Source organism: Dendropsophus ebraccatus, chromosome 13 (genome assembly GCF_027789765.1).
Source record: "Dendropsophus ebraccatus isolate aDenEbr1 chromosome 13, aDenEbr1.pat, whole genome shotgun sequence".
Taxonomy (NCBI): domain Eukaryota; kingdom Metazoa; phylum Chordata; class Amphibia; order Anura; family Hylidae; genus Dendropsophus; species Dendropsophus ebraccatus.
In genome coordinates this window covers 77,187,250-77,214,615 of record NC_091466.1, presented here as the reverse complement: position 1 = coordinate 77,214,615, position 27,366 = coordinate 77,187,250, and the positions used below count along the sequence as shown (strand labels likewise).

The following is a 27,366-nucleotide window of genomic DNA, read 5'->3' as shown; positions in this document are numbered from 1 at the left end:
GGTAACAAGGTCTGGGGCCTGTGTCACCAATTAGGAAGGTTCAGCCGAGTCTAGTGGGCATAAGGTGGTGTGAAGACTTACTCAGAGTCAACACACGGACACAGGTGTTCTTCTTTTATCCGGAAGGGTCATTACACCACTCTGGCCATCCGTGATATTATCCCAAGGGACCCGGTAGCAACATGGCAGGACACTGACCACAGCGGAAAAGGATACAACCTGCCTTATAAAATAAAAGCAGGCATGCCATCACACCTGTGTGCCTACCCGGCACTGGTGTCACAAGTTAACACTGCAAGGTCTCTCAGCCAACCATCACCGGAGTGGAGTCACACCTGACCACCTAGCAAGTGACCGGCCTCTCCTCCGACACAACACCTCCGGGGGTACACCACATATATTTGGTATATCCTTGGTGGTCTATGGTAAATAAGACTATACTAGGTATAACCATTGTGGTGATCTAGGGAAAAGATTATTATACTAGGTATAACTCTGGTGGTTTAGAGAAAAGAAAACTATACTTAGTAACACCATGGTTGTTTAGGGTAGAGAAGACTAAATTCTGTACAACCCTGGTGGCCTTGGATAGAAAAGACTATATGCAGTACAAGTCTGGTAGTCTATGGTGGGGAAGACTAAATGTGGTACAAACCTGGTGGTCTAGGGTAGGGAAGACCGTATGCAGTAAACGCCATGTGTCCTAGAGAAGGGAAGACTATATATGGTACAAGCCTGGTGGTCTAGGGTAGGGAGGAATATATGCTGTAAAAACCTGGTGGCCTACAGAATGGAAGACTATAATCGGTACAAACCTGGTGGCCTAGAGAAGGGATGACTATATTTGGTACAAGCCTGGTGACCTAGAGAATGGAAGACTATATGTGGTACAAACCTGGTGGTCTACGGAAGGGAAGACTATATAGGGTGAAAGCCTGGTGGCCTAGGGTAGGGAAGACTATATGTGGTACAAGCATGGTGAATTCCCCCCACCCACTCACCCAACATCTTAACCATTATTTCCTTTGCCACCTAAGACCACCTGGAGCATACTGAGAGCCCCCTTCACCAGCCTAGACCACTAGGGTGTAACTAATCAACTCCTTCACCACCCTACACCACTAAGGAATAACTGATCAACTCCTTCACCACCCTACACCACCAGGGAATAACTGATCAACTCCTTCACCAGCCTACACCACCAGGGAATAACTGACCAACTCCTTCACCAGCCTACACCACCAGGGAATAACTGATCAACTCCTTCACCACCCTACACCACCAGAGAATAACTGACCAACTCCTTCACCAGCCTACACCACCAGGGAATAACTGACCAACTCCTTCACCAGCCTAGACCACCAGGGAATAACTGATCAACTCCTTCACCACCCTACACCACCAGAGAATAACTGACCAACTCCTTCACCAGCCTACACCACCAGGGAATAACTGATCAACTCCTTCACCAGTCTACACCACCAGGGAATAACTGACCAACTCCTTCACCAGCCTACACCACCAGGGAATAACTGATCAACTCCTTCACCAGCCTACACCACCAGGGTATAACTAATCAACTCCTTTACCAGCCTAGACCACCAGGTATGTTACCATCAAGTCTTTTTTGTCTCCCTAGACCACCTAGGATGTGTTTTTCTTCAGCATTTACAGCATAGTCATATGGCACTTAGGTGCAGCCAACTGTTGATCCTATTGGAGCATATAGTGGGAAGAAACTGACACACAGAATGGCCATACTGTTTACCGTATAGACTGAAACACCCACCCAGTGATGTGTGGTATATATGATGTGTACATTGGGGGTATGATGGTGTCTCCTGTTGTTCTTACGTATACCAGCCCAACTTCTTGAGAAGTTTTTACAGTTCGGTAGAGTTTAGCCATCGGTGAGTGACTGGAGTCTTTGTTCTATTATTGGGGGTAACCCCTGAACCCCAAGTCCCGGGCTCGGCTCCTCTTCCCTCCGCTGACTTTCCGTGTTCTCCGTTAACAATTTACAATAAAAGAAACCTCACAAAACGCTGCAATTATTCCGCCGGTCCCTGGAAGGTTTCTGCCGGGCTCATATGCAGAATCTGTTTCATGTCTCACATCTTATTCTTCCACAATTAGCCTTTCACACCTGGAAAAGGAACAAGCTCCGATTCTTCTCTGGTCGGCACCGGCTGAATCGCCTGACGGAGATGAATACAGAGAAGACGTGGACGGGGTTAGCGGGAAGGAACGACAAAGAAGGTAATGGATGTGCAGGAAATTAAATTCCATTGAAATCTGTGTATAATACAGAATGGTGGAAAAACGCAACATAATAATCACCTGAAAATGAGCGTCACTCCATTCTATGTGTCCGGAGATTGCTGCTCCTGCTGCCACAATACGCTGGATGACGCCTGAGAGGACTGAAAGCCTTTGGGGTCCTATTCAGGCACCATATTTGCCCCCTTCCAGGTCTAGTGCATCCTGTTTCAGAAGCCTTGTTCCATCGATGGAAAGACTGTCCTCACTGTCCCGGCAATGTCCTTATGGAAACTCTAGACTAAGTCTCCTTAGCAGAGACAGAAACTGTAACAAAATGTCAGGATTACACAAATAAGAGGTACCTAGGTACTGGAGAAAGACGGGAAACACTATATACAGACTGACAGAGCATACACTATAATCCATATAGAACACAGGTGAAGAACCTAAAGAAAAGCTAACCTATAGGGAATCCACGGGAAACACTAGCTACAAAGCTACAGAGTATACACTATAATCCATGTAGAACTAAAAGGGTGAAGGACCTAAGGAAAGGCTAATCTAAAGGGAATCCACTGGAAGAACTAGGTACAGGCTCACAGAGTATACACTATAATCCATATAGAATTACAAGGATGAAGGACCTAAAGAAAAGCTAACCTATAGGGAATCCAATGGAAACACTAGGTACAGGCTCACAGAGTAGACACTATAATCCATATAGAACACAGGTGAAGGACCTAAAGAAAAGCTAACCTATAGGGAATCCAATGGAAACACTAGCTACAAAGCTACAGAGTATACACTATAATCCATATAGAATTACAAGGATGAAGGACCTAAAGAAAAGCTAACCTATAGGGAATCCACTGGAAACACTAGGTACAGGCTCACAGAGTATACACTATAATCCATATAGAATTACAAGGATGAAGGACCTAAAGAAAAGCTAACCTATAGGGAATCCACGGGAAACACTAGCTACAAAGCTACAGAGTATACACTATAATCCATATAGAATTACAAGGATGAAGGACCTAAAGAAAAGCTAACCTATAGGGAATCCACTGGAAACACTAGGTACAGGCTCACAGAGTAGACACTATAATCCATATACAGTAGAACTGCACAGGTGAAGGACTTATAGAGTAGCTAACCTATAGGGAATCCAGTGTTAACAATGGAGGCACAGCAGTCAGGATTGTACACGATAGATAATAAGTTATACACTGGACATTGTGGCGATGTCTTTGGGGTCCCAGTTGCCTCTTACAGTTGGGATTTTGTTATTTTTGGGCAGCTCCGATACTCAATATTTATCAGGCCTGTGCCCCCCTCCCCCACACTCCATCTTATTCCTGGAACCTTCTATGATCAGTGATGTCATCGCTGCAGTCGCTGCATCCAATCATTGTTATTATGTTTTCCTTTCAATGTAACTTGAGGACAGTGCAGCGGCGACACCAGATCACCGCCCGCTATAAACGTATCACCGGAGCGCCGAAGATTAACATTCTGCACTGACCAGGAACTGCCCACAGCCGCTAGGAAATGTTAATACACAGGGAATAAATCTGAGAACTATTAGCTAAGTTCCTGCTCTGCACATCGTAAATATCCCCCGCACCGGATCTCCAGGGTCCGCAGCACCAGCAGAGGAGCATACAGATGGCAGAGCCGCTCCATACCGTGTACAAGACCCACAGATCACAGTGACAGGGCATAGAGGAGAAAGAAAGATAGGATGCCATGAGCCAAACTGCTATAACCCGGGTATCTCCTGTATATAATTATATATGTACAGCTGGTATAACCTGGGTATATACTGTATATAATTATATATGTACAGCTGGTATAACCTGGGTATATACTGTATATAATTATATATATGTACAGCTGGTACAACCTGGGGATCTCCTGTATATAATTATATATGTACAGCTGGTATAACCTGGGTATCTCCTGTATATAATTATATATGTACAGCTGGTATAACCTGGGGATCTCCTGTATATAATTATATATATGTACAGCTGGTATAACCTGGGTATATACTGTATATAATTATATATGTACAGCTGCTATAACCTGGGTATCTCCTGTATATAATTATATATGTACAGCTGGTATAACCTGGGGATCTCCTGTATATAATTATATATGTACAGCTGGTATAACCTGGGGATCTCCTGTATATAATTACATATATGTACAGCTGGTATAACCTGGGTATATACTGTATATAATTATGTACAGCTGGTATAACCTGGGTATATAATTATATATATGTACAGCTGGTATAACCTGGGTATATACTGTATATAATTATGTACAGCTGGTATAACCTGGGGATCTCCTGTATATAATTATGTACAGCTGGTATAACCTGGGGATCTCCTGTATATAATTATATATGTACAGCTGGTATAACCTGGGGATCTCCTGTATATAATTATAATTATTTATGTACATATGTATATGTTATATATCTACAGTACTATGCCTCTGGAGTGGGAATTGGAGTTCAGGTGGAGCTCCTGGTCCATATACTCCACTCCAACCTTAGAGCTGATGAGGCTCTGAAACCCACCTGGTGGATGTATTAGAGACCTCAGAGCTTCCCAGGTGATGGCTCCCAGGGTGGGAGAACACAGGCAGTGCTAGGGCTGTGGGAGCTGCAGCCAAAAAGGCTTGGTGAAACCAGTAAGTAGAACTGGTGATGTTGAGCAGTAGGCTGAGAAAGTCAGCTAGGGAAGTTTTGTTTTATTTGCAAAGTGTTGCTTGTGTCTTATGTTTTGAACGGATAAATAAAGCGACTGTGGTCAGTATAAAGTATACAGCACTGACTGGTCTGCAATTTGTGATGTACCAACCGTCTCAGGCCCAGGAGATGGCGATCCCAGCGAGTGAGTAACCCCCAGATTGTCACAATATGTACAGCTGGTATAACCTGGGTATATACTGTATATAATTATATACATACAGCCGGTATAACCTGGGTATATACTGTATATAATTATATATGTACAGCTAGTATAATCTGGGTATATACTGTATATAATTATATACATACAGCTGGTATAACCTGGGTATCTCCTATATATAATTATATATGTACAGCTGGTATAACCTTGGTATATATTGTATATAATTATATATGTACAGCTGGTATAACCTGGGCATCTCCTGTATATAATTATATATGTATAGCTGGTATAACCTGGGTATATACTGTATATAATTATATATATACATACAGCTGGTATAACCCGGGCATCTCCTGTATATAATTATATACATACAGCCGGTATAACCTGGGTATATACTGTATATAATTATATACATACAGCCGGTATAACCTGGGTATATCCTGTATATAATTATATACATACAGCTGGTATAACCTGGATATCGCCATAATAATCAGTTGTTTCCCATCTTTGTATTCTCTGTGTCACTGGGGATCATCGCGGTTTCTGTCGCAGTTGGCCGCCGTTGCCATGTTTTGCGTAGATGCCTGTAGATTCTGTATCTTTCTGTATTTTTATCATTTAGCATCTGGTATTGACATGTGTGGAATTAATTACTCCGCAGAGCGACATGTAAAGGTGCGATGTTCTGCAAATCCATGTGATATTCATTACGGGGAGATGCGGGCAGAATTAACACCTTCACTGATTGACACCGACGTGTTTTATCATCATCTACTATTTATATGGTAACAGTGTTCATCTATTATTCTATCAGGGCTTCTAAGTGCTGAGCCCCCTGGCTTGTTATAGCGGGTGCAGAGAGCGGAGCCCCAGTCACCCCTCTGCTAGATATCTGTACCCTGGCCATCTGTTCCCTTCCCATACAGAAATACTGTGGCTGAAACCCTCTGTGTTAGGAAGAGGTTAAATAATAGTCGAGATAATAGTAATAATATCAATGCCGCTGGGACTTCCAGTTCTGCTTTTCTAAACCCTTCACTGACTGTAAATCCGCTGCATTTCTGATATTCGGCCTCATATACATGTTATACAGTCACCAGTGTATTATAAGGGAATTATAACAAGTCACCCGGGTGTCGTGTTTCCAGGATCAGAGCGGAGGACAGGCGCTTATAATGTATTCTTATGTATTTTTATAAGATCTGGAAACTCCCAGGTGACTCCACGCAGTCCTGTAATCCACATTTATGAATCTAAATTCCCATATAGTGAGGAAAACAGCAACACAGGCGAGAACCGGCGAAAGTGATTGCAGGGGAATAGGAACAGGCGAAAGTGATCGCAGGGGAATAAGAACAGGCGAACGAGATCACAGAGGAAGGAGAACAGGCGAAAGTGATCACAGAGGAAGGAGAACGGGCAAAAGAGATCACAGAGGAAGGAGAACGGGCGAAAGTGATCACAGAGGAAGGAGAACAGGCGAAAGAGATCACAGAGGAAGGAGAACTGGCGAAAGTGATCACAGAGGAAGGAGAACAGGCGAAAGAGATCACAGAGGAAGGAGAACAGGCGAAAGTGATCACAGAGGAAGGAGAACGGGCGAAAGTGATCGCAGGGGAATAGGAACAGGCGAAAGTGATCGCAGGGGAATAAGAACTGGCGAAAGTGATCGCAGGGGAATAGGAACAGGCGAAAGTGATCGCAGGGGAATAAGAACAGGCGAACGAGATCACAGAGGAAGGAGAACGGGCGAAAGAGATCACAGAGGAAGGAGAACGGGCAAAAGAGATCACAGAGGAAGGAGAACGGGCGAAAGTGATCACAGAGGGAGGAGAACAGGCGAAAGTGATCACAGAGGAAGGAGAACGGGCGAAAGTGATCGCAGGGGAATAGGAACAGGCGAAAGTGATCGCAGGGGAATAAGAACTGGCGAAAGTGATCACAGGGGAATAGGAACAGGCGAAAGTGATCACAGAGGAAGGAGAACAGGCGAAAGTGATCACAGAGGAAGGAGAACGGGCGAAAGTGATCGCAGGGGAATAGGAACAGGCGAAAGTGATCGCAGGGGAATAAGAACAGGCGAAAGTGATCGCAGGGGAATAGGAACAGGCGAAAGTGATCATAGAGGAAGGAGAACAGGCGAAAGTGATCACAGAGGAAGGAGAACGGGCGAAAGTGATCGCAGGGGAATAGGAACAGGCGAAAGTGATCGCAGGGGAATAAGAACAGGCGAAAGTGATCGCAGGGGAATAGGAACAGGCGAAAGTGATCGCAGGGGAATAGGAACAGGCGAATGAGATCACAGAGGAAGGAGAACGGGCAAAAAAGATCACAGAGGAAGGAGAACAGGCGAAAGTGATCGCAGGGGAATAAGAACAGGCGAAAGAGATCACAGAGGAAGGAGAACGGGCGAAAGAGATCACAGAGGAAGGAGAACGGGCGAAAGTGATCACAGAGGAAGGAGAACAGGCGAAAGTGATCACAGAGGAAGGAGAACGGGCGAAAGTGATCACAGAGGAAGGAGAACAGGTGAAGGTGATCACAGAGGAAGGAGAACAGGCGAAAGTGATCGCAGGGGAATAAGAACAGGCGAACGAGATCACAGAGGAAGGAGAACAGGCGAAAGAGATCACAGAGGAAGGAGAACGGGCGAAAGTGATCACAGAGGAAGGAGAACAGGCGAAAGTGATCACAGAGGAAGGAGAACGGGCGAAAGTGATCACAGAGGAAGGAGAACAGGCGAAAGAGATCACAGAGGAAGGAGAACGGGCGAAAGTGATCACAGAGGAAGGAGAACAGGCGAAAGTGATCACAGAGGAAGGAGAACGGGCGAAAGTGATCACAGAGGAAGGAGAACGGGCGAAAGTGATCACAGAGGAAGGAGAACAGGCGAAAGTGATCACAGAGGAAGGAGAACGGGCGAAAGTGATCACAGAGGAAGGAGAACAGGCGAAAGAGATCACAGAGGAAGGAGAACGGGCGAAAGTGATCACAGAGGAAGGAGAACAGGCGAAAGTGATCACAGAGGAAGGAGAACGGGCGAAAGTGATCACAGAGGAAGGAGAACGGGCGAAAGTGATCACAGAGGAAGGAGAACAGGCGAAAGTGATCACAGAGGAAGGAGAACGGGCGAAAGTGATCACAGAGGAAGGAGAACGGGCGAAAGATCACAGAGGAAAGAGAACAGGCGAAAGTGATCACAGAGGAAGGAGAACGGGCGAAAGAGATCACAGAGGAAGGAGAACGGGCGAACGAGATCACAGAGAAAGGAGAACGGGCGAAAGTGATCACAGAGGGAGGAGAACAGGCGAAAGAGATCACAGAGGAAGGAGAACAGGTGAAGGTGATTGCAGGGGAATAGGAACAGGCGAAAGTGATCACAGAGGAAGGAGAACGGGCGAAAGTGATCACAGAGGGAGGAGAACGGGCGAAAGTGATCACAGAGGGAGGAGAATGGGCGAAAGAGATCACAGAGGAAGGAGAATGGGCGAAAGTGATCACAGAGGAAGGAGAATGGGCGAAAGAGATCACAGAGGAAGGAGAACGAGTGAAAGTGATCACAGAGGAAGGAGAATGGGCGAAAGAGATCACAGAGGAAGGAGAACGAGTGAAAGTGATAACAGAGGAAGGAGAACGAGTGAAAGTGATCACAGAGGAAGGAGAACGAGTGAAAGTGATAACAGAGGAAGGAGAATGGGTGAAAGCGATCACAGAGGAACAGAAACAGGGAAAAATGATTGCAGAGGAAGGAGAAAAGATGAAAGAGATCAGACAAGAATAAGAACAGGTAAAAGTGATCACAAAGGAACGAGAAAAGGCGAAAGTGATCGCAGAGGAAGGAGAAACGGTGAAAGTCATCGCAGAAGAAGGAGAACCTTTGAAAGTGATTGCAGGAGAAGAAAAACAGGTGAAATCATCATAGAGGAATTGAAACAGGTGAAATTGACAACAGGGGATTGAGAACTGGTACAAAAGTGATTGCAGAGGAATAAGAACAGGTGAAAGAGGTCACACCAGAATGAGAACAGGTGAAAGAGGTCACACCAGAATGAGAACAGGTGAAAGAGGTCACACCAGAATGAGAACAGGTGAAAGAGGTCACACCAGAATGAGAACAGGTGAAAGAGGTCACACCAGAATAAGAACAGGTGAAAGAGGTCACACCAGAATGAGAACAGGTGAAAGAGGTCACACCAGAATGAGAACAGGTGAAAGTGATTGTAGAGAATTAAGAACCAGTGAAAGTGATTGCAGGGGAAGGAGAACTGGTGAAAGAAGTTACACAAGAATAAGGACAGGTGAAAGAGATCACAAAGGATAAAGAACATGTGAAAGTGATCGCAGAGGAAGGAGAATAGGGGAAAGTGATTGCTGAGAAAAGTGGAAATGATCAAGCATTACTCTTTACCCGCAGCATATATGATTGTATGTATCACTGTATGTACTCTACAGGCCCTGTATATGATACCGCTCTGGTTACATTGTACAGTATATATGACTGTATGTACTCTACAGGCCCTGTATACGATATTGCTCTGGCTACACTGTACAGTATATATGACTATGTACTCTACAGGCCCTGTATACGATATTGCTCTGGCTACACTGTACAGTATATATGACTATGTACTCTACAGGCCCTGTATATGCTGCCTCCTAGTTACACTGTATATGTCACCATATGTACGATATACAGTATACGACTCAGCTGTCTATATGGAGACTTGTGATTTATTTGCGTTTCCTCCCCAGCTTCTCGGAGCTGATGGCTGAGTAATGGTCTGCGGGCGAGGTGCGCTATAGACGGTATTAGAGGAAGGCCGGGATTAGGGGAAATATGTCCATTTATTGAAAATTTGTTGTTAAAGCTCTTTATAAAATTCCTCGTCTCATGTTACATGGAAGCAACAAAGCATGGAGCGCGGCCGCAGCATCTCCCAGGTCTTATAAATGGCACATGTGATTAGAGTCTCCGGACTAATGGAACACAGGCTCGGAACCCGACCCCAGCCGGCTCCGCTATACATACTGACTCTTCCAATGTCACATTTGGCAGCAGTTATTTTTTTCCGTTTCCTGAATATATATATATATATATAATGTACCGGAGCCTCTGAGGAGGAAGTAAACCGTAGAGGGAAACATAGAGAATGTGGGAGCGAAACGTGTGGGATAATTCAAGATCTATCGATCTATCTATCTATCTATCTATTTATCTATCTATCTATCTCCTATCTATCTATCTATCTCTCCTATCTCCTATCTATCTATCTATCTATCTATCTCCGATAGATGCAGTGGCGGATTAAATGTACCCTGGGCCCCGGGCTGTCCACCCAACCTGGGCCCCCCCGGTCAATCCGCCCACATTATACTCCGCTACGGCCCCCCCCCCCCCCACTGTCCCCAATAAACACTGCCTGCCTCCCCTCCCTGCTGGCCCCAATAAACATAATGTTTGGTCCCTTGCTGCTCCCAGTAAGCATTGCCCACCCCACCTCCACTGCCCCCAATAAACATACTGCCACCTGGTTTCAGGACAGGAGGGAGCTGATCTTATAGGGGAGGTCGCAGGGTCACAGCAGCACAGAGGATGTCAGGAGTGGAGGGTGCTGATCTTATAGGGGAGGTCACAGCAGCACAGAAGATGTCAGGAGATGAGGGTGCTAATCATATAGGAGAGGTCCCAGCAGCACAGAGGATGTCAGGAGAGGAGGGTGCTGATCTATAGGAGAGGTCCCAGCAGCACAGAGGATGTGAGGAGAGGAGGGGGCTGATCTAATAGGGAAGGTCACAGCATCTCAGAGGATGTCAGGAGAGGAGGGTGCTATTCCTATAGGAGATGGTCCCCCTCTTCCCCCCTTATAGATGGTCCCCCTCTTCCCTCCTTATAGATGGTCCCCCTCTTCCCCCTCCCTTATAGATGGTTCCCCCTCTTCCCTCCTTATAGATGGTACCCCTCTTCCCCCCCCTTATAGATGGTACCCCTCTTCCCCCCCCTTATAGATGGTATCCCTTCCCCCCCCCTTATAGATGGTACCCCTCTTCCCCCCCCCTTATAGATGGTACCCCTCTTCCCCCCCCTTATAGATGGTATCCCTTCCCCCCCCTTATAGATGGTACCCCTCTTCCCCCCCCCCTTATAGATGGTTCCCCCTCTTCCCCCTTATAGCTGGTCCCCCTCTTCCCCCCCTTATAGCTGGTCCCCCCCTTATAGCTGGTCCCCCTCTTCCCCCCCCTTATAGCTGGTCCCTTTTCCCCCCTTATAGATGGTCCCCCTCTTCCCCCCTTATAGATGGTCCTCCTCCCCCCCCCCTTATAGATGGTCCCCCTCTTCCCCCCCCTTATAGATGGTCCCCCTCTTTCCCCCCCTTATAGATGGTCCCCCTCTTCCCCCCCCCCCTTATAGATGGTCCCCCTCTTCCCCCCCCTTATAGATGGTCCCCCTCTTCCCCCCCCCTTATAGATGGTCCCCCTCTTCCCCCCCCCTTATAGATGGTCCCCCTCTTCCCCCCCCTTATAGATGGTCCCCATCTTCCCCCTCCCTTATAGCTGGTCCCCCTCTTCCCCCCCCTTATACCCTTATAGATGGTCCCCCTCTTCCCCCCCTTATAGCTGGTCCCCCCTTATAGATGGTCCCCATCTTCCCCCTCCCTTATAGCTGGTCCCCCTCTTCCCCCCCCTTATACCCTTATAGATGGTCCCCCTCTTCCCCCCCCCCTTATAGATGGTCCCCCCCTATTCCCCCCCCCCTTATAGATGGTCCCCCTCTTCCCCCCCTTATAGATGGTCCCCCTCTTCCCCCCCCCCTTATAGATGGTCCCCCCCTATTCCCCCCCCCCTTATAGATGGCCCCCCTCTCCCCCCCCCTTATAGATGGTCCCCATCTTCCCCCTCCCTTATAGCTGGTCCCCCTCTTCCCCCCCCTTATACCCTTATAGATGGTCCCCCCCTTCCCCCCCCCCTTATAGATGGTCCCCCCCTATTCCCCCCCCCTCCCCCCCGTGCAGGCAGATTAAAAAAAAACAAACAACAAAAAAAAAACAACAAAGAAAACTCACCTTACAACCCGTCCCCCTGTCGATCCTCTCCTGTCCTGCAGGCTCCGTCTGTCCCCCGGCTGTTGCGCAGCTGCCGGAGGTGTCCCGTCCTATACCCCGGCAGCGTGCGCATTACAGAGCTCCCTGTGACAGCCACAGGCGCACGGGGAGCTGTCTGATGCGCGCGCTGCCGGGGGATAGGACGGGACACCTCCGGCAGCTGCGCAACAGCCGGGGGACAGTAAGAGCAGGACTCTTGTGACCGCAAGCAAAACAATGCTTGCGGTCACAAGAGCCTGCAGTGTCGAGGGGGGGCATTATAATGTGGGCGGCGTGGCATGGGCCCCCCGGAGCCTCGGGCCCCGGGCGGCCGCCCAAACCGCCCACATTATAATCCGCCATTGTATCTATCTATCTATCTATCTATCTATCTCCTATCTATCTATCTATCTATCTATCTATCTATCTCCTATCTCCTATCTATCTATCTCCTATCTATCTATCTATCTATCTATCTATCTATCTATCTCCTATCTATCTATTTATCTATCTATCGATCTCCTATCTATCTATCTATCTATCTATCTCCTATCTATCTATCTATCTATCTATCTATCTATCTATCTATCTCCTATCTATCGATCTCCTATCTATCTATCTATCTATCTATCTATCTATCTATCTATATCTATCTCCTATCTATCTATCTATCTATCTATCTCCTATCTATCTATCTATCTATCTATCTCCTATCTATCTATCTATCTATCTATCTATCTATCTATCTATCTATCATCTATCTATCTCCCTCCTATCTATCTATCTATCTATCTATCTATCTATCTATCTATCTATCTATCTATCTCCTATCTCCTATCTATCTATCTATCTATCTATCATCTATCTATCTATCTATCTATCTATCTATCTATCTCCTATCTATCTATCTATCTATCTCCTATCTATCCCCTATCTATCTATCTCCTATCTATCTATCTATCTATCTATCTATCTATCTATCTATCTCCTATCTATCTCCTATCTATCTCCTATCTATCTATCTATCTATCTATCTATCTATCTATCTATCTATCTCCTATCTATCTATCTATCTATCTATCTCCTATCTCCTATCTCCTATCTATCTATCTCCTATCTCCTATCTATCTATCTATCTCCTATCTATCTATCTATCTCCTATCTATCTATCTCCTATCTATCTATCTATCTATCTATCTATCTATCTATCTATCTATCTATCTCCTATCTATCTATCTATCTATCTATCTATCTATCTATCAAATCAAATCAAATCAAAAAAGCTTTATTGGCAGGTCCAAGTTACACATTAGCATTGCCAAAGCATGGGGAGAATAGGGAGTTGAGGAAATGGGATTCACCCGGGGTCGGTGTACAGGGGTTCATGATGTATCATGGTGGTGGTGGGGGGGGATACATTCAGGGTCGGGGTATCGGAGTCCATGACCTATCGGGGTTGGGGTATTGGAGTCCATGACGTATCACTCCTCTTAGTCTATGGCAGGCAGTGACGTATTGTGCCACTATAGTTGCTGTGGTCTCTTCTTCCCCCAGCAGGATGGGCAGTCTCTCTTCCTCCTCCATGGTGGAGAAGCCTGGGAGGAGGTTGGAGAGTCTCCTATAGTGAGTGTCCCTCACTGCTGAGTATTTGGAGCAGTGTAGCAGGAAGTGGGCCTCATCCTCCACGGCCTCCTGGTCGCACTGCTGGCACAGTCGGCTCTCCCTGGGGATGTAGCTCTGTCGGTGCCGCCCAGTTTCAATGGCCAGGTTGTGGGCGCTCAGTCTGTAGCGGCTCAGGATCTTCCGGTCTCTGGGGTTGGGAAGCTCCTCCAGATATGGGGCCAGTCTGTATTCCCTCTGCAGGCTCTGGTACACGGCCAGCTTCTGGGATGCCCTGACCTCCTCTCTCCATTCTTGGACGTAGTCTTCTTGTCTCCTGGTTATTGTGTTCCTGATCCCGGCTTTTGTGAGCTGGTATGGTGGGATTGTCTGGTTGGGCTGGGTTCCAGAGGGTATGTTTTGGGGCTCTGCTTTGCCTGGGGCCCCTTGGTGTAGCAAGGCTTTATGGTGATAGGACCCTTCACTACTACCATGTAGGTGACCCCAGAATGACAGCGCCCTCTTCTGGATAGTTAGGTGTAGGGGGAATCTGCCCAGCTCTGCTCTACAGGCACAGTTGGAGGTGCTCCGATGGACCTGGAGGAGATGCTTACAGAACTCCAGATGGAAGATTTCCGTTGGGCTGGAATCCCATTTTGACCAGTCGGGGTATGTGTGAGGAGCCCAGACCTCGCTGCCATACAGGAGAATTGGTGCAATAATGGAGTCAAAGATTTTAAGCCAAACCCTGACAGGTGGCTTAAGGTGGTAGAATTGTCTTCTGATGGTGTAGAAGGTTTTGCAGGCTTTGTCTCTCAGCATCTCGATGGCAGATTTGAAGCTCCCCGTCTGTTCTATTATCAGGCCCAGGTAGGTGTAGCTGCTGGTGGCTGTAAGGGGCTGGTTGTGTAGCGTGAAGGTGGGGGACCCGGCTGACTTTGTTTTCCTTCTCTGGAACACCACAGTGTTGGTCTTTTTGAGGTTGATGGGTAGAGCCCATGTGGTGCTGAGCTTCTCCAGGATGGCTAGCTGGTCTTGGAGACCTTTCTCAGATGATGATAGGAGGAGAAGGTCATCCGCATACAGAAGGAATTTTACCTCGGTGTCATGGAGGGTGAGACCTGGTGTTGGGGAGGACTCCAGGGCTACTGCTAGCTCATTGATATAAATGTTGAAGAGTGTTGGGCTGAGGCAGCAGCCCTGCCTGACTCCTCGGCTCTGCTGGAAATAAGCCGTTCTCTTCCCATTTACCTTCACGCAGCTTGGTTCCCAGTGTAGGAACTTTTGATAACATCATAGGTCTTTCCCCCTATTCCACTCTCCAGCAATTTTAGAAGCAATCCTGGGTGCCACACCGAATCGAAAGCCTTTTTGAAGTCCAAAAAACAGGCGTATATTTTTCCTTTCTTTGTGTTGTGGACGTGGCTCTGGATCAGGCGGTGCAGGGTATAGACATGGTCCGTGGTGCGGTGGTTCGGCATGAACCCTGCTTGGCTTTTGCTGAGGACATTGTGCTGGGTGAGGAAGCTGAGGATTCTCTGGTTCAGGATGTTGTTGAAGAGTTTCCCCAGGTTGCTGCTGACACATACCCCCCGATAGTTGGCCGGGTCGTACCTGTCCCCGCTCTTGTGTATTGGGGTTATGACACCTTGGTTCCAGGCACGAGAGAAGTAGCCAGAGCTCAGCACAATGTTGTACAGTTTTGCTATGGCCGCCTGTATTGCTGGTGGGCTGTACTTGATCATTTCGGGGGGGATGCCGTCAGTACCGCTGGCTTTCTTACACCTTATAGTTGATATAGTCTTCAGTTTTGTTATAATTTGTTCTTGGTCCGGGTTCCGTTCCTCTTTCGGGATGTCTCCATAGAGGTTTTTGAAATATTGGAGCCAGATGTTGCCACTCTGAATGTGGAGGTGTTTTTCTTCCCCTTTGTGCCCAGGTGGTTCCATAGTTCCCAGAAGGAGTTTTCTTGGAGGGCGTCTTGGAGCTGGGTGAGCTTGGTTAAGGTGTACTCCTGTTTTTTCCTTCTGAGAAGGGTTTTGTATTGCCTTTGTATTGTGTCATAGGCCTCCCGCAGTTTGGTGTTGTTGGGGTCCCTGTGCTTTTTATTTGAGGCCGATCTTAGGGTCTTCCGTACACCTTTGCACTCCTTATCAAACCAAGCGCTAGGATTTTTTTCTTTTGCCTTCTTGTGGCTACTCTTTTGCAGGTCAGCCATTTCTGCCATGGTATAGAATACATTATTAAGATCCCTTACCGCTTGGTCCACTCCTTCTGGGTTACTCTGGTGCACCTTGTTGTTAAAGTTGTTGAGCATCCCTTGGATTTGTGGTTCAGTGTGTATCTCTTTATACTTGAGAGCCGACCTCTTGGACCACTTGTAGGATGGATTTAGTGGGAAAAGTCCGGCCTGATGGGGTTTTTGTCCCGGTGGTTTGTTTGTGGACTTAATATAAAGGACTATCTGGTTATGGTCCGACAGGTGTGATTGTGGATTGACTATGAAGGCCCCAATGTCTGAATGGTCCATATCTGTGATGGCGTAGTCCACTACACTGCTGCCCACATGGGAGTTTAAGGTAGTCCTTCCTAGGGAGTCTCCCTTGGTGCGACCATTGAGGATGTGGAGCCCCAAACTTCGGCAGAGATTCAACAATTTTTTGCCACTCTTGTTCACTGTGCTGTCATAGCTGTTCCTCTCCATGTGTACTGAGCTATCACATTCAGTCTCTGCCCCATATATATAGATGTTTCCGTCTGCGGTCAGGTAGTCTCTTTCCCTACCTGTTCTGGCATTGAGATCTCCAATTATGAGGACTTTTCCGCGGGTTTGATAGTGGGCGGCTTCCCTTTGCAGGATTTCGAAGGTTTCAGGGTTGTAGTAAGGGGACTCTGGCGGTGGTATGTAGGCAGCGCATAGGTAGATGTCAGATTGGGCGGTGAGGATGGAGCGGTCTATTCTAATCCAGATGTGGCTGTCTCCTCGCTTCACCGGTCTGATCTGCTGATGGAACTCCGCTTTGTACCACACTAGTATTCCTCCTGAACAGCGGCCTAGTTTGGTGGTTTTGTATCTATCTATCTATCTATCTATCTATCTATCTATCTATCTATCTCCTATCTATCTATCTATCTATCTCCTATCTATCTATCTATCTATCTATCTATCTATCTATCTATCTATCTATCTCCTATCTATCTATCTATCTATCTATCTATCTCCTATCTATCTCCTATCTATCTATCTCCTATCTATCTATCTCCTATCTATCTCCTATCTATCTATCTATCTATCTATCTATCTCCTATCTATCTATCTATCTATCTATCTATCTATCTCCTATCTATCTATCTATCTATCTCCTATCTATCTCCTATATATCTATCTATCTATCTATCTATCTATCTATCTATCTATCTATCTCCTATATATCTATCTATCTATCTATCTATCTATCTATCTATCTCCTATCTATCTATCTATCTCCTATCTATCTATCTATCTATCTATCTATCTATCTCCTATCTATCTATCTATCTATCTATCTCCTATCTATCTATCTATCTATCTATCTATCTATCTATCTATCTCCTATCTATCTATCTATCTATCTATCTATCTATCTCCTATCTATCTATCTATCTATCTATCTATCTATTATCTATCTATCTATCTATCTATCTATCTATCTATCTATCTATCTATCTCCTATCTATCTACATTATCTATTTATCTCTCATAGTAATAGAGATGATATATCTGGGGGGTCTTCCTCTGGGGGTCTGGTCTTGGTGTTTCTCACTATAAAGCAGCTATGAATATTTAATCAGTCAGATGTTCGGACGTCTTTCTTCAGATGAAGAACAGATTTAATGGCGGTGTTAACCTTGCATACGTTGGGGTTTTATTAACAGCTGCTGCCGCCATATGTAGTGTCGCTCTCTCCATTAATTTTACCAAGAAATATGGAGCCAAAGATCACAAACTATGAAAAGAAAGGAGCCGTAAAATAGGAAGAATTTGTAGATTTCATCAGCGTAATAAACAGAGGCTGAAAATACAGAGGAGAAGGCGTCGACTTCATCAGACTGTGCAGAAATGCGTCGGGTGGTTCATTTCTTCGCTCTTGTGACCTTCTGAGTCAGGAAATAATAGGTGACACAAACATGAGAGGCGTTGTACATGTTCTGTGATAGTGACGGCAGAGACTTGTCCACCAGGGGCGCCATTCTCATTACATTACAAGGTTGTGCTCTCCTGATATAGAGGAGGGGGTCACACTACAATTTTAGAAATTCTGCGTATTTGTCTGGTTGGGGTTTTCAGCAGCTGGAGCCGCAGGTTGGGGAAACACTTTAACAAGCAGTGAACTAGTCTTATTGATCTAATATCCCCGTTCAGTCTTTATTTACATTGTATCTCACTGTATCATAGTGTATCTAATCTTGTATCTCACTGTATCATAGTGTATCTCACCTTGTATCTCACTGTATCATAGTGTATCTCATCATGTATCTCGCTGTATCATAGTGTATCTAATCTTGTATCTCACGGTATCATAGTGTATCTCATCATGTATCTCACTGTATCAGTGTATCTCACCTTGTATCTCACTGTATCATAGTGTATCTCACCTTGTATCTCACTGTATCATAGTGTATCTAATCTTGTATCTCACGGTATCATAGTGTATCTCATCATGTATCTCACTGTATCAGTGTATCTCACCTTGTATCTCACTGTATCATAGTGTATCTCACCTTGTATCTCACTGTATCATAGTGTATCTAATCTTGTATCTCACTGTATCATAGTGTATCTAATCTTGTATCTCACGGTATCATAGTGTATCTCACCTTGTATCTCACTATATCATAGTGTATCTCACCTTGTATCTCACTGTATCATAGTGTATCTCATCATGTATCTCACTGTATCATAGTGTATCTCATCATGTATCTCACTGTATCAGTGTATCTCACCTTGTATCTCACTGTATCATAGTGTATCTCACCTTGTATCTCACTGTATCATAGTGTATCTCATCATGTATTTCACTGTATCATAGTGTATCTCATCATGTATTTCACTGTATCATAGTGTATCTCATCTTATATCTCACTGTATCATACTGTATCTCACCTTGTATCTCACTGTATCATACTGTATCTCACCTTGTATCTCACTGTATCATAGTGTATCTCATCTTGTATCTCACTGTATCATAGTGTATCTCATCATGTATCTCACTGTATCATAGTGTATCTCATCATGTATCTCACTGTATCAGTGTATCTCACCTTGTATCTCACTGTATCATACTGTATCTCACTGTATCATAGTGTATCTCATCTTGTATCTCACTGTATCATACTGTATCTCACTGTATCATAGTGTATCTCACCTTGTATCTCACTGTATCATAGTGTATCTCATCATGTATCTCACTGTATCATACTGTATCTCATCATGTATCTCACTGTATCATAGTGTATCTCATCATGTATCTCACCTTGTATCTCACTGTATCATAGTGTATCTAATCTTGTATCTCACTGTATCATAGTGTATCTAATCTTGTATCTCACAGTATCATAGTGTATCTCACCTTGTATCTCACTATATCATAGTGTATCTCACCTTGTATCTCACTGTATCATAGTGTATCTCATCATGTATCTCACTGTATCATAGTGTATCTCATCATGTATCTCACTGTATCAGTGTATCTCACCTTGTATCTCACTGTATCATAGTGTATCTCACCTTGTATCTCACTGTATCATAGTGTATCTCATCATGTATTTCACTGTATCATAGTGTATCTCATCATGTATTTCACTGTATCATAGTGTATCTCATCTTATATCTCACTGTATCATACTGTATCTCACCTTGTATCTCACTGTATCATACTGTATCTCACCTTGTATCTCACTGTATCATAGTGTATCTCATCTTGTATCTCACTGTATCATAGTGTATCTCATCATGTATCTCACTGTATCATAGTGTATCTCATCATGTATCTCACTGTATCAGTGTATCTCACCTTGTATCTCACTGTATCATAGTGTATCTCATCTTGTATCTCACTGTATCATACTGTATCTCACTGTTTCATAGTGTATCTCATTTTCTATCTCAATTTATCTTATTGAAATTTATCATATTGTTTCATTACCTTTCATTTCATGTCAGCTAATTGTATCTTCATTGTGTATCTTATTGTTTTCCCCCTTGTATATCTCTGTATTATATTGTATCTCACTGTATCTTATTGTATCTTCCCCTTGTATATCTCTGTATTATATTGTATCTTCATCGTGTATCTTATTGTATCTTCCCCTTGTATATCTCTGTATTATATTGTATCTTCATCGTGTATCTTATTGTATCTTCCCCTTGTATATATCTGTATTATATTGTATCTCACTGTATCTTATTGTATCTTCCCCTTGTATATCTCTGTATTATATTGTATCTCACTGTATATTATTGTATCTTCCCCTTGTATATCTCTGTATTATATTGTATCTTGTATATTATTGTATCTTCCCCTTGTATATCTCTGTATTATATTGTATCTCACTGTGTATTATTGTATCTTTCCCTTGTATCTCACTGTATTATATTGTATCTCACTGTATCTTATTGTATCTTCCCCTTGTATATCTCTGTATTATATTGTATCTCACTGTATATTATTGTATCTTCCCCTTGTATATCTCTGTATTATATTGTATCTCACTGTATATTATTGTATCTTCCCCTTGTATATCTCTGTATTATATTGTATCTTGTATATTATTGTATCTTCCCCTTGTATATCTCTGTATTATATTGTATCTCACTGTGTATTATTGTATCTTTCCCTTGTATCTCACTGTATTATATTGTATCTCACTGTATCTTATTGTATCTTCCCCTTGTATATCTCTGTATTATATTGTATCTCACTGTATATTATTGTATCTTCCCCTTGTATATCTCTGTATTATATTGTATCTCACTGTATATTATTGTATCTTTCCCTTGTATATCTCTGTATTATATTGTATCTCACTGTATCTTATTGTATCTTCCCCTTGTATATCTCTGTATTATATTGTATCTCACTGTATATTATTGTATCTTCCCCTTGTATATCTCTGTATTATATTGTATCTCACTGTATATTATGGATCTTCCCCTTGTATATCTCTGTATTATATTGTATTTTCATCTTGTATCTTATTGTATCTTCCTCTTGTATCTCACTGTATTATATTGTATATCTCTGTATTATATTGTATCTTCATCTTGTATATTATTGTATCTTCCCCTTGTATATCTCTGTATTATATTGTATTTCACTGTATTATATTGTATCTTCCCCTTGTATATCTCTGTATTATATTGTATCTTGTATATTATTGTATGTTCCCCTTGTATCTCACTGTATTGGGCTATGTTCACACTACGTAAGTTTCCGTCCGTAGCGCGTTCCGTGAATAAGCGGCTGGAGACTTACGTAGTTTGCGTATAATGGAAAGTATACGAAGTACGGCTGCACAGTTCACACTACATATGAACTTACGCCGGATCGTACGCGGCGGCATAAAAAATGAACCAGACCATTGTTTGCGGACGAAAATGCCGTAACTTACGCCCGTAGCGTTACATGCGGTCCCATACGTAGTGGTGATTTCTTCATTTTTGCAGCTTTTTGTGCCGATCCAAAAGGTTCTGTGGGGTGTCCGAGGCTAGGCGAAGCTTTCCAAGTAAAAGACCGCTGTCAGATCGCTACGTAGGGCGCTCGGGAAGCGTAAGTACACTACGGGCGTAAGTTTGCGGTCCGTACGTAGCTGGCCGCAAGTAGCGTAAATCTCCGGACGGAGTTTACCGCGTATATGTACATATATGCAGTGTGAACATAGCCTTATATTGTATCTCACTGTATTATGGTCACATGGTGTAAGACACCTGCCGCTCCATCACCTGGCCGGATCACGGAACAGCCGGTGTCAGAAAAGATCATCTCGGCCAGTACTGCAGTACCAGCCGGATGATCTTTATCTCTGATGAATTGAGATGCGGGCAGATCAGTGCGCGCCCGCATCCTAATTCGCTGCTGCACACAATGGAGCGTGTGGCCAGAGCCGCATGCTCCATTGTGTGCACTAACAGGTTCTCTGCGCCTGCAATTCACTGACATATCAGTTTTCTGCAACACCGCTTGCGATCCCAGCCCAGTGTATACTATGTGTATGGGCCCTATTCCACCGGACGATTATCGTTCAGATTATTGTTAAATCGTTCGAATCTAAACGATAATCGTTTGGATGAAATGCAGTTAACGATTTACGGCCGAACGAGAAATCGTTGATCGCTTTATAAGACCTGGACCTATTTTTATTGTTGCTCGTTCGCAAAATGTTCGCAAATCGTTCGCATTGAATAAGAAGTCGTTCGGTCATTCGCAGTAGATACGAACGCAATAGCGAAGAAATAGCGAAGAAAAAATTATCGCAAATACGATCATAAGTAACGATTATCGTTTCATGGAAATGAGTGAACGTTTTCAGGTCTTTCGCAATAGTGGTCGTTTGAGATCGTTAATCGTTAACGATTATGCTAACGATAATCGTCCGGTGGAATAGGGCCCTACGTATATATGTTCTATCTGTATACACTCCGGCAGGGATTCCCTCAGCCTTCAGCACAATGTAAGTTCCGTAGTAATCACAGCGGTCGTTGAAAATCAGCAACAACGGGCCGGCCGTGATTACTATTAGACGAACTTTGTGTGAACATAGCCTTATGTTGTATCTCACTGTATTACATTGTATCTCTCTGTATTATATTGTATGTCACTATATTACATTGTATCTCTGTATCTTATTGTATCTCACTATATTACATTGTATCGTATTGTATCTCACTATATTATATTGTATTTCACTGTATTACATTGTATCTCTGTATTATATTGTATCTCTCTGTATTATATTGTATGTCACTGTATTACATTGTATCTCTCTGTATCTTATTGTATCTCACTGTATTACATTGTATCTCTATCTTATTGTATCTCACTGTATTACATTGTATCTCACTATATTACATTGTATCTCACTGTATTACATTGTATCTCTGTATCTTATTGTATCTCTGTATTACATTGTATCTCTCTGTATTATATTGTATCTCACTGTATACGGCTGGGTTCACACTATGTATATTTGAGGCTGTATTTGTGAGGCTGTATAGCAACCAAAACCAGGAGTGGATTGAAAACACAGAAAGGCTATGTTCACATAATGTTGTAATTGAGTGGATGGCCGTCATTTAATGGCAAATTTTTGCTGTTATTTTAAAACAACGGCTGTTATATTGAAATAATGGCAGTTATTTACCGTTATATGACGGCCATCCACTCAATTTCAACATTGTGTGAACAGAGCCTTTCTGTGTTTTCAATCCACTCCTGGTTTTGGTTGCTATGAGGACCTGACTTGAGGACCAAATACTGCCTGAAGTATACAGTGTGTGAACCCAGCCTAAGACATTGTATCTCTCTGTATTACATTGTATCTCTCTGTATCTTATTGTATCTCACTGTATTATATTGTATCTCACTGTATTACACTGTATCTCTCTATCTTATTGTATCTCTGTATTATATTGTATCTCTGTATTACATTGTATCTCTCTGTATCTTATTGTATCTCTGTATTACATTGTATCTCTCTGTATTATATTGTATGTCACGGTATTACATTGTATCTTTGTATTACATCGTATCTCACTGTATTACATTGTATCTTGTATCTCTGTATTATATTGTATGTCACTATATTACGTTGTATCTCTGTATCTTATTGTATCTCACTGTATTACATTGTATCTCTCTGTATTATATTGCATGTCACTATATTACATTGTATCTCTATCTTATTGTATCTCACTATATTACATTGTATCTCACTATATTACATTGTATCTCACTATATTACATTGTATCTCACTGTATTACATTGTATCTCACTGTATTACATTGTATCTCTGTATCTTATTGTATCTCTGTATTACATTGTATCTCTGTATCGTATTGTATCTCACTGTATTACATTGTATCTCTCTGTATCGTATTGTATCTCACTGTATTACATTGTATCTCTGTATTACATTGTATCTCACTGTATTACATTGTATCTCGGTATCTTATTGTATCTCACTGTATTGCATTGTATCTCTCTGTATCCTATTCTGACTTTCCATCAGAACATTGGCGCAGTCCCCCAGTCATGTTGTATCCCCAATAACCCCGGCATGTTGTATCCCCCTTAGATAGAAGTAACCTATAGAACCGATTGCCCCCCCCCCCTCACGTTTCGGATTCCTTCCCACGATTGTTTCCCCGGCGGTCACAGATGTTTGGGGATACGGACTGTTCTGCCGTTCGCGGATTTCATTTGTTTCCTCCATTTCCTTTCTCTTTAATTTGCGATGGAAAAGGAATTAAGATGCAATTAAAACCCGAGCGACTTCAACAGGAAAATCTAATATTGGATTATGGATCCTCCTTCGCGATAATTCAAATGAAAGAGCCGGTTAATTTTACATTAAAATCCCAGTAATAATGTTCTTCTTTCTGGGCTATTGTGAGTTATGAAGACGGCGTAATGAAAACACATTCTCCTCATATTCCTCTGACACAAACAACGCTTGATGAATTGACCAACAAACCCTTTCTGAAATTGAATCGCAGCCGCTCAACGCATTGAAGATTTACTTAATTACTAGAAAATGATTAATTGGCGCTCTTATCCGCCACTCGATTTATTCTGATTACTAACTATAGTGATTACTACATTTCCATTACCGGCCCGGAGTCCCCTCATGCAGACGGGATACATGGCGGAGCAATCTGTGGGGGGGCATACATGGCGGAGCAGTCTGTGGGGGGGGGGGGGCATAAATGGAGAAGTCTGTGGGGGGGCATACATGGCGGAGCAGTCTGTGGGGGGGCATATATGGAGCAGTCTGTGGCGGGGATACATGGCGGAGCAGTCTGTGGGGGGGATAAATGGTGGAGCAGTCTGTGGGGGATACATGGCGGAGCAGTCTGTGGGGGGATACATGGCGGAGCAGTCTGTGGGGGGATTCATGGCGGAGCAGTCTGTGGGGGGGATTCATGGTGGAGCAGTCTGTGGGGGGAGGGGGGCATACATGGCGGAGCAGTCTGGGGGTAGGGGGGATACATGGCGAAGCAGTCTGGGGGAGGATACATGGCGGAGCAGTCTGAGGTGGGGGGAGGGGGTCCCATGGAACTTTATCCCCTTACAACTTGTTCTCACATCATCTATTATAGAAGGGGAGACCACTGTATAATGGATCCAACAACAACAGCTGCGGAGAGTGTAGAGCGGAGTTTCAGAACCTTTCTGATTTGGTGACCTTCTCCCAACCCCGGTGCCTGGAGTAGCTGGATGCTCCCCTGGGGTGGACACAAGCCAAACATTCTGGTTCAGATAATATTGCCGAACGTTCTCAATAAGCCGCCGTGGATCAGAATATCTCCAATACATCTCCAAGAAATGCCATACAGTGCCCAACAATAACAGTGATATACAGTGCCCAACAATAACAGTACCATACAGTGCCCAATAATAACAGTGCTATACATTGCCCAACAATAACATTACCATACAGTGCCCACTAACAGTGCCATACAGTGCCCAATAATAACAGTGATATAAAGTGCCCAACAATAACAGTACCATACAGTGCCCAATAACAGTACCATACAGTGCCCAATAACAGTACCATACAGTGCCCAACAATAACAGTACCACACAGTACCCAATAATAACAGTGCCATACAGTGCCCAATAATAACAGTGCCATACAGTGCCCAATAATAACAGTGCCATACAGTGCCCACCAATAACAGTGCCATACAGTGCCCAATAATAACAGGGCCATACAGTGCCCAATAATAAGTGTCATACAGTGCACAACAATAACAGTGCCATACAGTGCCCAATAATAGTGCCATACAGTGCCCAACAATAACAGTGCCATACAGTGCCCAATAATAAGTGTCATACAGTGCCCAATAATAACAATGCCATACAGTGCACAACAATAACAGGGCCATACAGTGCCCAATAATAACAGTGTCATACAGTGCACAACAATAACAGTGCCATACAGTGCCCAATAATAACAGTGCCATACAGTGCCCAACAATTACAGTGCCCAATAATAAGTGTCATACAGTGCCCAATAATAACAGTGCCATACAGTGCACAACAATAACAGGGCCATACAGTGCCCAATAATAGCAGTGTCATACAGTGCCCAATAATAGCAGTACCATACAGTGCCCAATAATAACAGTGTCATACAGTGCCCAATAATAACAGTACCATACAGTGCCCAATAATAACAGTGCCATACAGTGCACAACAATAACAGTGCCATACAGTGCCCAATAATAACAGTGCCATACAGTGCCCAATAATAACACTACCAAACAGTGCCCATTAATAGCAGTATCATACAGTGCCCACTAGCAGTACCACACAGTGCCCAACAATAACAGTACCATACAGTGCCCAACAATAACAGTACCACACAGTGCCCAACAATAACAGTACCATACAGTGCCCAACAATAACAGTACCACACAGTGCCCAACAATAACAGTACCATACAGTGCCCAACAATAACAGTACCATACAGTGCCCAATAATAACACTACCATACAGTGCCCAACAATAACAGTACCACACAGTGCCCAACAATAACAGTACCATACAGTGCCCAACAATAACAGTACCATACAGTGCCCAACAATAACAGTACCATACAGTGTCCAACAATATGTCACATCCGCGGCCGCGGTACATACCTCTCACCGCGTCGCTGCTGCCCCATCTCCTGCTCTGTGCCGGGGCTCCTCCTCCTCCAGCTCCCTGTCAACCCGATGGGCGCGACCCTGTCTCCTAGGGAGAGCGTGTGCCAGCTCTGCTATAACTTAAAGGGTCACTGTGCCTTTAATTGACTGCTGCTCTGCTCTGACACTCTCCTATAAATTGCAGCCCTGCCCCACCACAGGTGTTGGAGCCTCTGCATGCTTCCTAGTGTGTTTTGTCCCAGCCGCCTGTTGTTCCTGCCTGTTGTTTCCTGTCCGTTGTTCCTGCCACTTGCGGTCCCTGATCGTGACTGTGCCCGTGTGTGCCGCTGCCTGTTGCCCCACTGTTCCTGCTACACCTCGTCCCCCGTCACTAGCAAGCCAATCCAGGGGTAGCGACCTGGGGGTCGCCTGCCGCAGCAAGTCCATCCCGCCTTGCGGTGGGCTCTGGTGAAAACCAGCGGCCCCTTAGACTCCGCTCCCTGGTGCGGTTTACACCATCGCTGGTCACGGTCCAGTGGGTCCACTACTCCAGGTGTTACACAATAACCGTACCATACACATACAGTGCCCAACAATAACAGTACC

At 44.2% G+C, this 27,366-nt stretch overlaps 1 long non-coding RNA gene across 2 annotated transcripts in view; it reads left to right on the top strand.

Annotated features, from left to right (window-relative positions):
- The first annotated feature begins 1,367 nt into the window (after nt 1-1,367).
- The window catches only part of LOC138771436 (uncharacterized), a 42,513-nt gene continuing 16,514 nt past the window's right edge, over nt 1,368-27,366 (top strand). For both annotated transcript variants that reach the window (XR_011359615.1, XR_011359616.1), the window contains exons 1-2: nt 1,368-1,605; nt 2,137-2,259. This is a non-coding gene — a long non-coding RNA (uncharacterized lncRNA). The remainder of the gene's footprint in view (nt 1,606-2,136; nt 2,260-27,366) is intronic.